Here is a 13,037-nt window from a genome sequence, read left to right as displayed (position 1 = left end):
TCTGCTGTGTGTGGAATGTTTGCGAGTGTGTTTTGGAGGTCTCTGCTGCTTAGGTAAGTTTTTAATTGAGGACCTCTGCATAGATGGGTGTGCGTTGTGCTTAGTTATGTGATGTGAGTGGTGTGGTGTTTGTGCTGGCAACCTCCTCTTTGTCAGGAGTATTGACTGTGGAGCGAGAGAGCATGGATTCCAGGTTACTAATGAAGATGCATTTCTCGCAAGTAGAAGATATAGAGTAAGAATAGTGGCCATCTTCCAGGAAGCTCAGTTTTTTTGCCCCTTAGGAACCATTTCCGCTGCACATTTCCCCAGCAATACATAAACAGGGGTCAAGAAATGGGGGGGGGGGGTGAAGGTGGTCCCTTGCTTCTCTGCTGCTGATGTGTAATCTCAAGAAGACTTGCTGCTTTTGAAAGTAGATGCACCTTTAATGTTTCTTGTCTTCATTGAGGACTGACACAGAATCCGTATCAGAGAGACATGCATCATTGACTACATTTCACCATTCCTCTTCCCTTTCGTGCTGTAACCTCCAGCACCTAACCCAGTGTTCTAACGTGGGTCATCTGGGTCACAGTCAAGACTAAATCCAACTATGCTTTCATGCAGAATTGGAAAAATGGCTGTTGACAGAAAGTTAGTTTTCTTTTGTTAGGCACACAAATGTTATTCGAGATTTTCCCGGAACTACTAGAATTCTTACAAAGAAGTCCTGCTTGTTTGTTTTATAAACCTCTAATTTTGAGGTCATTAATGAGTACTATACTTAGTCAGACCTAAAACAATGGAATAACTAGTGAAAAAAATCATGCATCTTGAAATCCACCAAAAAAAAAAAAAAAAAAAAGAACAAATGCCATGCCTGCAAAGAAAGTTAGTCTGTGGTAACTTAATTTGCTTTAGTATGACAAAAAGAGAATACAGAAGTTTCATAAAACAGTTACCCTTTGAGAGTCCCTTCCTACTCCATTTCACAGATTTAAGGGTTGTCTGGAAATTTTGAGTAAGGGATTTCATTGAGGGGATAAAAATAAAAATACATCTTTTAGATTTGCATGAAAAAAATGTCAGAGCATTCAAACGATCATTTATATTGTACTTGAACCACTGAATTATTATAAACTGAACAAACACTCCACCTGCTGGGGACAACTAGGGTGACTCAGAAGTAGAAACAGCTGACAGTTTTAATTCCCAACAGAAAGTGAAAAGCAACTTGAGATAGCCAATGAAGCCTTTAGGGGGATTATATGGAAGCAGAGCACTTTAATTGCCCAAAATGTAAACACAGAATATAGTACTAATGTTTAGTAGTCATCTGGAAGCTTCAAATTCATATTTAAAGGCACTATAATGCACACGGCTTGGCATGTTTGCTGGTCCTACTACTTGAATGCTTAGATAATGAAAACTGGACTTGGCTCACAAGAAAGGAAAATCCCTTTGTCGTCCCAGAGATGGGTTAGTTGCTTGCAAATATGTGTCTATGATAAATTAACAGCATACACTGAAAAATGTGTGAATATCTGTAATAGGCCTTAGCAATGTTGAAGTGAATCTTGACAGTTTGTCAAAAAGAGGAACAATTTTTCATAAACAGCTTATGAGGTCTTTATGTACAGAAAGGTTCTTACATTGACAAACAGTCTCCACTTTTAACTGAAATCACTGAATCTTCATATGGTTAAGCTAAGAAATCAATGAACTGCTGTGGAAATAACATTTTGAAGCACTTACTTAACCTCAGGAGAATTCTGGCCAAGACTCCAAAAATCTTCTGCATCTGGCCAAGCTACGACCAACTCAAGCAGAAGAAACATCTACTTCATGGCTCATTTAAAGCACTGCAGCTCTGGGGTGCAGCACACTCTTTAGGCTGTACCAGTGTCAAGTACTGAAACAGTTGTGTCCAACTACCATTAGACAGGGCCATTTCAGATACCTGAAAAGTATTTTAAACTTCCTGCCCCAACACAAGCAAAGGTATGATATACTTATGGTCTAAGGTATTACAACAGTAAACAAAGACCTGTTGATAAATGTTTCTGCCGGTGATAAATCTACAATGGCCCGTAGATATTTTTTGTTGCGTACAAACTAGTAGAATTGTAAGGATTTTATAATCAAGATTAAATAATGCTGCTGGACAATATGAGTTATACTCTTGCTAGTTTTCCTGGTTTCACTAAAAGACTGAGGACTATAGGCTTCCATGGGGGAGTTATTTGTTCTGTCAACACAGTTTAACAGTTCACTGAAGTCATCAACAGTCTCAGATGAGCCTATTTGCTGTATTAGTGCATTTACCCAGTCTGAACCTACGTCTTTCCTGGTTTAAGTTAGTCTTTTGATGGAATCCATCTTAAATTTTAAGGGCTAATTTTTGTTTGCTTTACTCGAAAATAAACTGTTTAAATTGTTTTTCCATTAAAGATGATCTATAAAATGATTATATTTTACCATTACAGATACTTCAATTTTTATTTTACCTTATTCTACCAGCGCTGTTAGAATTTTCACACTTTCTAAAAATGTTTCTCAAGGTTTGTCAGATGACTACAGAGACTTCAGAGTTCCTGTTTCCAAGTCTTAATGACAGCTTGTCTGACACTGAAAAATACAAGTTTTCACAGTGTCTTACTTCAGGCAATAATGTCAGATATATGTTGAATACAACTGATCTGTAAAGACCTTGAAAACACAGATGCTTGACAAAGAAATCAGAAAACTCCAAAGGCTGGAATTATAAAGTACATCCGCTAAAGTAAATTCACCACAGCATGGCTGGAAAATTAAGTGAATCTTCTTCCCAATATAAACAAAAGTTAAAACATGCAAAAAAAAGATACAGGTCCCATCATTTTATATGGGAACTTTGGCAAAAGCAAAGGGAAATGTATTTATTTATTTAGTTGAATTTGTTTACTGGGAAATTCCAACTGGGTAGTACCCATTTTAAGCCAAGGCCCAGGGAGAGAAGCTCCATTTGCTTACATTGCATTATACTAAATACCAGTTAAACACAGAGCAGTTGCATTTCTGTTTACATTCAGACAAAAACAGTAGTTATGTTTATACATTCTAAGATTTTACAGAGGTGGAAGTTACTACAGAGAAAGCCCACTTGCAACCTAGTAGATTGTATAAGCAGCAGTTATATACAAAAACTGTTTTGTGATTTCAGTGAGAGGTTGAGTGTATTCTGTTTAGACAGTATTTGGAGAGTGTCATATAGAGAACACAAAGTCTTAACCTTATGATGAGCATGTGCAGGACCAGGATTGGTTAAGATGTTGTTTAAGCAGTAGTTTAAAACTACAGAGTTTGTTGGAGAGTTTTATTTATGTGGGGATACTACTCCAGAGTTTAGCAACATATCAGGAGTAGAGTCTCCTGTAATATTATTTGACTTATTTGTAAGTAATAACAATTTGTTTCTAGAGCACAGGTCCCTTGTTGGACAGTTTTGAAGTGCAGGGCACTTTTCTGGATGATGAATGAGTGTATGTTGTAGTTAGTTGTGTAAATTCAGTTTAATTGCTTTAAGCTATGACAATGTTTGGTCCTTTGAGGGAGACTGGTGGCAAATATAGCTATTTTATTGTAGCAGGAGGCAACTGTCTTTTTTTGAGTATTGTTTCAGTTTGTTAGTATAGCAGTGGCATACAAGAGATTTAGCAATTAGACGGTGGTGGCTAGAACCTTTCTTGCATTATCTGTAAGGAGTCCATTGATCCTATAAAGGGAACCTAGTTTTTGGTGTGTAGATTTAATAGTGTGCAGTATATGGTGGTCATATTTGAGATTGTCAAATATGTTTCAAGGACATTATTATTTGTTGACTTTATGATAAAAGATTGATTTTGATTTTGGCAACTTTTTAAGGTAAAAAGCATTAACTTGGTTTTCTTATGGTTGAGTGGGAGGTTTGATTCTTTGAGCCAGGTTTCTACACAGGAGAAAGATTTTTAGGTACTGTTTTGAAGCTTATTTATTGCTGAGGCTGCACATATTAAACTAGCATGGTGAGTGGAGGTGTGGACACCTTGTATAAAAAAGTCCTCACAACAATCCTGGTCACGCAATTTCAATTAGCAATTCAGATGATAGCTGCCTGTTTTAGTTTCCAAAAAAAAAAAATCAAAGTGACATGCTGGCTTGCTTGTCTTTATGGAGTAAAGTATGCCTCAGCCACACAGTTCCAGGCTACTAGTTCAATCTCCTATAACAATTAATCTATCCCTGCGTAATAATCCCTTTTGTTATAGCTGACCTCCTCTGACTGTAAAGAGGTTACATAAACTGCCCACAAACTAATGTAGTGATGATTCTCTCCTCACCCTAATGTGGACAGGCTAGTGCACTTCACACACCTACACCCAGAGTACCTGAGAAGCCAAATAAAGGCCTGTTAATACTACGCAAATGACAACAGGGATAAGTAATTTTTATTCACTATTGTTTCTGTATCTCCTATGGAAAGCCATTTTCTGACTATGTAAACATCTGATGTCCACCTTATTAAGTGAAAGAATAATGTCCAAATTACTATATTTCAACCAATCTCATACACATGCACCTATATGCACCTCACAAACAAATTCAACAATCAATTGGTTTCACATGGTCTTCCCACCTCCCTTGGAATGACAGGCTTTCCAAATGTACATCTATAGCACAGATCGATTGTGATGAGGTTAAAAAAAACACAAGCAAAAAATAATGGCCACAGTAACTTATTTCATCTTGTTTCATAAAGAGACACTGACCCTGACATATCAGATCAATGACTGACTACTTTATCACATATCATGCCTTCATCTACAAATACAATCCTTTCTATATATACGATGTTCAAATATGATGACGTGAAATAAATTATTTTCAACTAGCTCTCCCTCAAATACAGCTCCATTCTATATAAACTTCTGAGGATTGATTGCAAAAAAGTGAGAGAAATCACAACTACAATACTATAGTTCAGCTTGTTGATAACACATAGTTATCTCCCTCCAAATATATTGCCTTTTCTGTGCACGGTTCTGATTGTGTGTTTGCTTCATGTTCATTTATTTGTTTGCTGATCAAGTAAGCCCTAATAGGTAATGCCCATGTTCAGAGGTGACCCAGGAACAAACTAAAGATTAATTTAAGAAAATACAAAAGCACATTACAGGCTGATAGTTATTGCATCACAGAATTCAATCTTTCAGCAAGGTCTAACAAACAAAATATTGACAATTACAAGACTTTAGATAGAAAAGGGAGGGAATAGGAAGTACATGTAGTAGCAGGTATCAGAAAGGTTTTAGATGTGAAATTATTTACTGGTTGAAGGGTAGTGAAAGTGTGGAGACAGCACTCACAAGAAACACGTAGAAGAAAATGAAGGAAGGATAGAAAAATGTGGACAGTGCAATTAGAAAAAATAAAGAGTCAGTCTTGAGGTATTTTACCGATATGTAGGTTAAGTTAAAGGCTAAAATTAGTAGTTATGTGGTCAAGTGACAAATTTGTAGCAAGACACTACACTGTTCAGAAATTATCCCGGTTTAGTTTTGAATGTTGTAAAGTTGCCTACTTCACGTACCTAATATGGGAAAGAATTAAGGTAGAACTAGCTTGAGGCCCAGCCACCAATTCCAGTAACAGTCTTTTTAACTAATTTTTTTTTTTGCTAAAGGAACAAAGGATCCTCTCAACTGTGTGTTGTGCCACGTGATATGATAAACATAAGTATTTACATTTATATAAATGATTTTTAGGAAATATCCCAAGGATAAAGTTAAGTTTCGTTACTGTAGGTCATCCATCAGATATGATTTAGTAGTCAACATGTGTGCTTGTTTTTGTAAGGTAAGCAGCAAACTTTGCAATTTTATAATAGGTGTCAAGTTGACAAAATGATTGTTTTATTAACACTGCTGAGAGATCAGCTTCGGCATCAAACACACCACATGTTCCATTTTGTACATGGGTTCAGAGTATCACAAATAGTGACCATCACCTACAGCTGTCATTCCATAAAATAATTTGGGTAGGAGTACCAAAATAGCAAGAGCTTTTCTTGTAATATTGTGTCAAGCAATATTTTAAATGGTACAAGGCAAAAAGCTTTCTACTAAATGTAGTCCATGATGTCATTAATATGCACATTAAAGGAAGGTTTGTCTATAATTATGCATAGCTATTTATAGTGGTCAGCCATATCAATGGTATGATATTAATGCCAGAGAGACAAAAACAAGTTCCCTTTTGGACTGAATATCAAAAGTTTTGTTTTCTATTAATTAATTATTAGGTGTGCTTCTAAGAGCCAGGATGGTAATGTAACTGAATTACAGCAAGGTGTAGGCTTTGGGCACTACAAAGTATAAGACAGATATAAGAGCACTTTTAACAGTTTTAGGCCTGATGTATGGAGATGCAGGATGTTGTCATAGGACGTAAAAAGGACCAAGAATATTACCCTTAACAACTCTGGTGATGAGCAGGTGGCACCAACATGTGGTCTGCACAAGGAAGAGAGAATCACTATCAGCACTCCTTAACTAAAAAATTAAGCTAAAAGTTAAATGTGTAAAGAAATAAAAATGGAAAAGTTAACCCCTCAAGGCTTGTCTAATTCAATAAACATAGTACATGGAGAGCATGCTAAATTAAGCTCTTAACATAAAAGCTTGTTAAGCACTTCTCTCACATCAAGGATATACATATGATTCATTAGGCAGGGCTTTCAGCTGTTATGCTCTAGTCTTGTGCTAGAGCACATAAAGTAGCCACCACAGAACAGTGGTGAGAAGTTAAAACAGTTTTGAAAGCTATAAGATATTTCTCGCTGCTACACATTAAAAGATAGACTGAAGTGTTTTAACAGTTTTAAAAGCTGTCACTCTGTCAGTGTGGCCATTTAGCTCCTGGCCACTGTGTGCGTGGCACTGCTAAATGTTTTGCAGCTGTCAAAATCATTAAACATTTCCTGCCCTTACACACTTCACCTATGTAACTAGTGTTACACTGGATCAGCTGAAACTCCATATATGGCAAAAAGTGACAGAGCCTTTTTGATAATGTCAGACTATTTATATGTAAGCAACATGGGTGCCACAATTCACCTATAAGCGATTTATATGGTTTTCAGTAATTGCAGAGATTCAAAACCAACACAAAACACAAAGTACAGTTGTGTACACTTACCATAAATGTAGATGTTAGAATGTATTCACTGTTGCAGTCATCACATTTGGGTTATCTGCTTGTAGTAGCCTACAGTCGGCCTGATTATCAAAGTCTTGGGTCCTGCGTCGGTTGCTGTCTCATCTTCCATGACGTCAGGTAGTCAGGCTGGAGTAGTGGCTCTCCTAGGTGGTCTTAAGTTTTTGGCCCCTCTGAGGAATTGCTTCAGCAGCGGATGAGAGAAGAGGGGTGGTTCCGTATTGTAATGTGCTGAAATGGCTGGGGCAAGAATTTTGATGGAGGAAAAGGAAAGGCCCTTGTGAAGCATCTCAGTTAAGTATTGAAGAATATGGGGTAAACTGAGTGCTGCTGTGCCCACCCCCTGAGTTTGGCTCCAGAAACAGAATCTTTTCCATTTTTCAGCATAGGATTTTCTAGTTCTAGGCCTCTTTGCCTCCAGAATGACATCCAACACTTGCTTACTGAGGGATGGTAAAGAAGAGATCAGGTAATTAAGCCAGACTGCCAGGTTCAGGGTTTGAAGTTGTGAGTGCAGAATCTGGCCCTCCTGCTGGGACAGCAGAGCAGGTGCAATGGCGCCAGCAGTGACAGTGAGCAAGAGGGGGTACCAGTGTTGGTGTGGCCAGTCTGGTCCAATCAGTATTGTCCTTGGTTTGTCCTGTTTGATCTTTAGAAGTACCTTTGAGAGGACAGGCAGAGGGGGAAAGGCATAAACTGATAGTTTTTTTTCAGGTGAAGGACAGGGCATCACCTTTCCAAGCGTGCTTGTGGGGGGTCTTTGTGCAGAATTTGTCCAATTGGTAGTTCTGGGGGGAGGCAAACAGGTTTATCTCTGGGCAACCACATTTGTTTCTCAACATGTTGAATATCTTTGGTTCCCGTTTCCAATCGTGTGGGTCCATGAGATTTCTGTTTAGGTCGTCTGCCAGTGTACTTAGCTTTCCTGGCAGGAACTAAGCCTGTAGGTGCACTTGGCAGCTCAAGGCTGTGTTCCACAGAGCCATGGCTAGTCTTCACAGAGGGTATGAGTGGGTTCCCCCCTGCTTATGTACCACATAACAATGGTGTTGTCCGTCTTTACCAACAACTGTCCTGGAAGAATGTGGTCCTTGAAGGCTGTCAGAGCATTCTGTACAGCTGACATTTCTTTTTGACTTGGGTTCCATTTGCCTTGAATGCACTGTCCTGCCAAGTGAGCCCCCCATGCATAGTCTGATGCGTCTGTTAGGGTTTGGGCGGCAGGGGGTAGAGTGAATGGCAGTCCCTTATTTTGGTGGCAGGCCTCTGCCCATCAAAGGAACTTTATCAGTAGACAAGGTATGATAGTATCACTGATTCTAGATCCTGAGAATGTTGACACCATAGGCTTTTTAGAAACCATTGTAGTTTCCTCATATGCAGTCTTGCATATGGAATTAGTAGAATGCAAAAGGCCATGAACCCCAGGGCTAGCAGTATTTTCCTTGCAAATAGCTGCGTCTTTGTGGCCAGTAGTTTGAAGTAGACTGTCAACTGAATTTGTTTCTCTGGCATGAGGAAGGCCATCTGGGAAGTTGTATTCAAGCTTGCTCCCAGGAATACAATTTGTTGGGAGGGTACAAGATGTGATTTCTTTTCATTTATGGTGTACCCCAGAGTCGTTAGCAATTTCTTTACAAATGCCAGATGATTTAATAGTATATGTCCTGGCTTTCTGCCTGAATTAGACAATCGTCCAGGTATGGGTATATTTGAATATTTTTTTGCCTGCAAAATGCAATGACTGGAGTTAGGCATTTTATGAATACTCTGGGCGCTATAGATAAGCCAAAGGGCAGTGCAGAGAACTGACACTGCATGTAGCCCACTCTGAAGCGTAGGTATCTTCTGCAAGACTCCCTTATGGGGATGTGCAGGTAGGCTTCCTTTAAATCCAGTGTTGCCAACCAGGCATCTTTGCCTAGCATGGGAAGCAGCTGATGAAGGGTTAGCATCTTGAATTTTGGGATTACCAAAAATGTGTTTAAGATAGACAGGTCCAGGATAGGACGCCAGGAATTGTCTTTTCTGGGCACCAGGAAAAGCCTTGAGTAGAAACCTTGTCCACATTCTTCTTCTGGACAGGTTGAACAGCCCTGATGCTTAAAAAAGAGAGAGAACTTGCATTTGAGCCTCTGCCCACTGATTTGGGGGTAGGTCTGGCCAACCATTTGGGGTTGGTAAGGAATGCAAGTGGAATTTGTATCCTTGGCAAACTATATTTAAAACCCATTTGTCCTAGGTAATGAATTCCCAATTCTTTGCATGCAGGGCAATCTTTCCCCCTAAAGGAACAGTCAGTTGAGCAGGGCTTTAAGTAATTGAGACAACTTACCATAAGGAGAGTCTTACTACTCCCTGATTTGGAAGTGGGAGCCCCCCACTGCTTAGTCCTGTGCGTACCCTGGGACTGAAGCCTGGTTGTTCTGCTGGTTCTGGGTTTGAACTGAAGAAGGCATGGAAGAGGCAGGAAAGGACCAATGCCTACTAAATCTGGGAGGCAGTACTTGTAGGAAATCTTTAACAGTTTACACAGATTTAGCTTTTTCCTCCATCTTTTTAAGTACTTTTTCTGCTTTGTTGCCAAACAGGCGGTCTTGGTTTAAGGCAGCATCCAGTAATTTAGCTTTAACATGATCTGGCAAAGATTGCTCCCTAAGCCAAGCATGCCTTCTAAGTAAAGGCCCAGTGACAGCAGCCCTGCAAGACGCCTCTAATGAATCAAAACCACACTGCAAAGTATGTTTTCCAACTTGTTCAGCAGAATGCATTAAATCCTATATAATCTTTATTTTCAGCACAGTCGGGAATCAACACCAATTTCTGTTTAAGCAATCCAATAATATGCTGCTGATACTTTAACATATGAAACTGGCAGTTTAAGGCCCTAATGACCAAAGTTGCAGAAGTGCACAACTTCTTACCCAATCTATCCAGCGCCCTGGAATCTCTATCAGAGGGGGTTGGATTTTTGGCAGTAGTAGCCTTAATGCCCTTGGGTCCTTGTGAAATGGTCTCAGGATCCGCAGTAGGATTTTTAAAAAGGAACTTGAGAGAGTCAGGTACTCTGTAATACCTATCAGATTTTCTGGGAGCAGGAGGTAAAGAGTCAGGGGCCACGCTAGATTCCAAGAAGGCATCACCTACAATGTCCAGTACAGGAGGGATTGCTAAACGCCTGTGTTGAAGGAGGAGTAAGAATTCCCTAAGCCTCTTTTTGGAGTCAGAGTAATCCTGGCTTTCCCAGCTGAAATGCTCCCTAAGAGTATGCAAGGTTTCACCAAAAGAGAAATCCTCTGGAGGGGAAGCAGAGGGAATGGAGTCCTCTGCATCAGAATCCTCATAGGTAGATAAGGGCAAATCCTGGTCATCAGAAAACAAAAATTTCAGAATCCTGATCAGAAGAATCAGAAGGAAAATCAGTCCTAGGCCTCTTAGAGGGGGAAGGGTGGCTTTCCCTGATTAGAGTAATAAGGTCTTCAGCCATTCTTATCGTATGTTTTTTAGGCATAGGGGCCTGACCATGTGGTCTGGACGTTGGTTTTCTAGGCAGGGATTGAGTTTTAGGCCTTGAAGAAGAAGAAGGTGTCAGTTTAATATGCAAGTCAGTAGGCCTAAATACACACTCAGAAGCCGATGCCTGCACAGCGGCTCCAGACACACTGAGACATCCACAGGTTCCACAGTTGAAGAAGCATCTCGCAGCATTACTGGACTCCGAATGGGTCTCAGTAGTGGCCTGCGAATCTGAAGTAGCGGGTATCAGGGGCTGCGAAAGCACTTCAATGAGCACCGGCAAACTGGAAACTAGCTTAGGAGAAGCGTCGTCAGAAGTTTTGGACCTATGCGGTCTGTCTTTGTCTTTATCTTTGCGTTTCTTTGGAATGTCGGTAGTCGGATGGTTTACCAAAGTCATTTCTGGATAACTGAACTGAGTACCAAAATATTTAGAAGCGTAAATGAACTGACGACGAATAGCACGAGGTTTGAATAAGGCACAAATCCAACAGCGAGTTACGTTGTGGTCAGGGCCTAAGCAAAGAATGCATTTGTTGTTGTTGTTTGTCTTTCGACTTCCCGGTAAGGGGTCGCCACAGTGGAACTCCGGTCCGCTAATGATTGGCAGTAGATTTTTACGAAATGCCGAGGTGCCAGCTTGACGATCAACCTTCTACAAAGGCACGCCCATTTACGCACGCATGTCTTTCGAACGCTACCCAACCGCGAGGAGGACATGCAGACTCCACACAGAAGGCACTCCCAAGCCGAGAATCGAACGGGAGAACCTCTTGCTGTGAGGTAACAACGCTACCGCCATACCACCGCGGCATATCTAAGCAAAGCAAAGAATGCAGTACGAATTAAAATCTTTGAGGTATTTGCTTTCCACAAGAAATACAAATGTTAATTAACTTTTACTGACATCAGTTTAGAGCAAGAAAAAGGTTCCTCAATGGGGTACTTAGCTTAGTTGAAGACTTTGGATCTGAAACTCTACAACGAAAATTTCAGGAGTCGGATGACCGGCATTTGCCAACTGCTTCTGCTTCGGGCACCACACTGCAAGAAAGACTGATAAAATGGCGTCGGCTGCATGCTTTATACCCCTGACTACCTGAAGTCATGGAAAATGAGACAGCAACTGACTCAGGACCCAAGACTTTGATAATTAGGCTGACTGAGGGCTACTGCAAGCAGATAACCCAAATGTGATGACTGCAACATTGAAACACAAAGAACATCATCATATTATTAAATAATATAATAGAGCTATCTGTTGTGACCAGACTTCAGGAAAGAAATGCAATACAAATGAGAAGGCACATTCTTGAATGTAAAAATCTGAGAAAAATGTAAACATATAACTCCATATAGGCCATCACATATTTAAAAAAAAACTGAATAATGTTTTCGCAACCCTTTAAAAATGAAGGTTTTACCAAACATGGTTTCTGTACACTATTATATTAGAGAAGAAACACATTAACAAAAGATTTATAGGTTTGCAATTTTAATTTATAAGAAAGGTTGCAAGAAGAATTAAAATAGCATCCGTTTGTAGTAAGGTCAGAGCACTATTACATGTGAGAAAATACATTAAAAGCCGGCCTAACCACAGTGTTAAGAACAGCGCTGCTAAAGAGAATGGGAGCTATTCAAAGATGAAACAAAACACAAAATGTTTTACCTTGCTAAGTATTTCACTGCTACCTTACTGGAGCTCATGTATTTTAGATATTGAGCTAGCCACATTCCTTGAAACTAAGTGAAAATAATAAACAATAGCTTACCCCCAGCATGTCTATAATAAGTTAATGGAAGCTTCTTCCCCATTCCAGAAAAAACATTATACCAGTTAGGTCACCTTTCATCTCTTATTTTTCATAAAATGTTTAGTTTAGTTTTTTCTGTACACGATTCCACCTAACTTACGAACGTAGCTAAACTGTTGTTTACAATACAGCAGACATGTATCAGCACATCAGAAGGTAGGAAAGGCCTTCTACACATTACAGAAACAGTGTTGCTGTTTAAGCCCTACTTGTTAAAGTATCTTAGTCCATTTGTCATTTTATTTTCTACCTGCACGAAAAATAAATCAAACTACAGTTACATATCACTATGCTGAATTTTTGATACCACAAATGAGAGGGTTATCTTTACTTCAAGTTTACTGAAGTGTCTTATCAATAAGCACAGTTACAAAAAATAAAATGTTCATACAATATACACAAATAATCATGAACAATTCATTGCAGAAATATTTAAAGGGCTACTGTGAAAAGACAGTCTAAAGTAGTAGGACTCTCATGAAGCTCCTG

Source organism: Protopterus annectens, chromosome 2.part2 (assembly GCF_019279795.1).
Source record: "Protopterus annectens isolate FY-2018-M chromosome 2.part2, PAN1.0, whole genome shotgun sequence".
NCBI lineage: Eukaryota > Metazoa > Chordata > Ceratodontiformes > Protopteridae > Protopterus > Protopterus annectens.
The sequence above is the reverse complement of the archived record's forward strand: the minus strand, read 5'-3'. Positions refer to the sequence as shown.